Consider the following 3,263-nt stretch of genomic DNA (forward strand, 5'->3'; position numbering starts at 1 on the left):
AAAAACAAAAACACAGAACTCCTTAAGAGTCCATTAAGCTTGAGCTGAAAACTTAGGTTTAAATAATGCAAGGTGGAGATAAGACACAGAAATCACAGAAATAAATATATGGTATACACAGACAACCAAGACCTGCTATGGAAAGCTTTAATCACCACATGTAAAAATAGTATTTTCAAATATCAAAAATGAGTCCAAATTCTTTATCGTCATCACCATAACAGTCTAGAAATGAAAGCTGCACTAATACAAAACCTTCTTGTTCATAACTACAAGATTAATGAAACTGTTTCTTATAAACACATTTTATTTTACCCTAAGGCTGATATCACCAAAGTGAAAAAGTCACTATCAATTGGAATTTATTCAATGTAGCATGTCTAAAATCATTTATTCTTTAATCTGGAATGTCTTCTCTTGACTCTCCCACCCATACTATGTGATGACAAGAGGAAAAGATGACAGATGGTTGTATCCAGTCCAGTATATATAATATACTGATTTTATGATTCTCGATCTACTGATCAAAACAAAGAAATTAAATTTTAACATCAATTAACTCAACACTATCACATTATAAAATTTATCAAAATTGACTCTTTCTTATAAGAGAGAAGTTGGCAGTAAATTCTCAGATAAGAATAACTGTTCTTTCTTACACTGTCTATTGCAGTGCATTCTACTTAACTACATAGGCCGACCAGTTAAGTTCAGAGTCCACACAGACTGCCTTGTAAATCTTACTCACATTGAGATAAGATCGGCACATGTCTAATAGAAAAATAAACCCCAAATGCTACAATAGTTATTCCATTCAAGTGATGGGAGAGGAGACTGTGTTAAATTGGAAAAAAAGACAGCCATGTGGAAGTGGGGATTATTTTAATATTTTTGGTATGTAGATAACAAATAAATAGTACAAGAAGATTTTCAAAATCTGAATTCTTAACGTCTCTAACAATGTATTTGGTGAATGAGGCTACAGCAATGGTGTGCTACCTCTCACAAGGCAGCCTAGGGACGTTTCCTCCAGTTATTTCCATGATGACCTTGGCGTGTTTCTAAAATGTGTTCTTTCTAAATATTCACAGCACTTCATCAAAACCGGCTGTTAGTCTGCATATCTGAGTCAGGAAATTGTCGCTTGGTTTCAAAGTATTATACATGCAACTTCCTGTGTACTACTTACTTTCAACTGCATGGTTACCAGTATTCTGAGCTATAATAAACACGTGGGGATATACGGCAGTTGAAGAATTACCATACATAATTTTGTTCCATACTCTTTATTTTTATTATTTCTAGATGCCTTGCCAATTCAAATGACTGAAGTAAAGAACACAGACATGGACATTTACTGGATTTTTCTTGAGAACTTAAATTATATTCACTATTCTCGGCCAATACTGGGTGAGGATAATGGAGAGAGAATTCAGTATTAGACTGAACAGAAAAAGGTTTTCTTGGAAAGGCTTGATACAAGTGTTCTTTTTTTTTTTTTTTTTTTCCACATAGACTCATGGATAATCAAGGTTGGAAAAACTCTTAATCATATGGCCAATTCCCCCATGCGATACCTGGACGCCTATGTAATATCTCTGCCAAGTTGTTGTCCAGCATCTGCTAGAACACCTTTCAGGGCAGGAAGTGGTTGCAACATTACTTATTTCTCCTTAGAATACAATAGCAAAACAGATGGAACAGGTAAACAAACTTCCATTAAATGTAATTATGAAGTGTGTCCAACTTTTCAAGAGAGTTAGCAGATTGTCGATTGCTACTCAAAGGAATAAACCAGATTTGCTCCATGCCTCCCATGCTTTCTGCAATGATTCAAAATGGGGAGATACAACTTAGAAATGTGAATTTTATAAATCATTGTTAAATAACTGTGTATGGTGGTGGGGAAGCAGATAAAAAAACATCTTAGAAGTAGTCATTATAGGGACCCCAAAACAATGGGAAAATAAAATGTTTTGAATAATAAATAAAGATGCAATAAACACCTTGTGCAACAAGTCCTGGTATAAGAATTCAAGGGCCCTGGTGGACGAACCGGTGGGCTAATTCCAGTCTGCAGCATTTCTCAATTCGGATGTCGGCGACAAGAGAGCACGAGCAAGTCTGAGACTGTGGCTTGCTATCCTAAGGCCACTGAAAGTGGGGCACTCTACCTTGATTGTCTCTTTCTTGCTTGTTTGGCAGCACTGCAAATAATTTTCTTATTTCTTACTTCTCTTAAGGTACTCACACAGCTTCAAGGTTTTAGATCCCCTCTTCAGAATACCAACAAGGCAACATATTGATTGGTGAACAATATCAGAATTCAGTTTACAAAGGATCCGTTTCTCTGAAGGGATACATTTGTGTCTACATTTTTATTTTTTGAACATGTATATGAATAAGTCCATTTGAGTTGAAAACATTTATCCTGATAACACCCATATAAACTTTAAAAATTCTAAATGTTCATGTTCACTGAGACTCAGCTGATTCAATTTGAGCGGTTATCTTTTCCCCCTAGGTGTTAAATGGCAATGGTATCGATCTTTAACAAACAAGACTGTGAATAACGAACAAAAACAAAACAGCAAAAAACCAACCTTAAAGTCAGTATGTCTTTTTATATGGAGGCCACTTTTTTTCATATCTGTTTCAAAGGTACCAGATAATTAACATTTAGTGGCTAGATGACAGGAGAGCAAATCTTCCTGCAAAAAAATTAATAGAACTTCTGTGACCACTGAGATTTAGAAGTAAAATCAATGAAAGTCTATTAAGTACTCCGGATAGATCTGGTTGGCATCAAACACAACAAAGATCTTTGGATTCCAGGTGTCATCCACACAGCTGTCATATAAATTCACATAGCTACCATCTTTAGAAGGAGGTCGCATGTATTTGGAGTCTCCGTTTATGTAATCTCCAATTAACACTCGAGCAAGAAACATAGATTTATATGTTCTAAATAGATGCCGCTGTTGCAAGCTTACACCATGAATTTGGAATGTGTTTCCATGTTTTATGTCATCTTTGCAGAAGCGACTGGAGTAAGCAGCATCTCTAGCAAAATAGGTTCCTTAAACAAAGAGGACCAAAAAAAAAAAAAAGCCAAAATTACTCCGAAGAATACATGAAACACCAACAAAAACATTCTAACTGTTAGGGGAAGAGACACATGGAATTGTATAACAAAAATAGATGTGGAATTTCTTCATCTGTAGATCTTAAAGGAAAGAACAGAAATCCATCTGTTATAGACA

The sequence above is a fragment of the Pteropus vampyrus genome, unplaced genomic scaffold (genome assembly GCF_000151845.1).
Source record: "Pteropus vampyrus isolate Shadow unplaced genomic scaffold, Pvam_2.0 Scaffold137, whole genome shotgun sequence".
NCBI classification, from domain to species: Eukaryota; Metazoa; Chordata; class Mammalia; order Chiroptera; family Pteropodidae; genus Pteropus; species Pteropus vampyrus.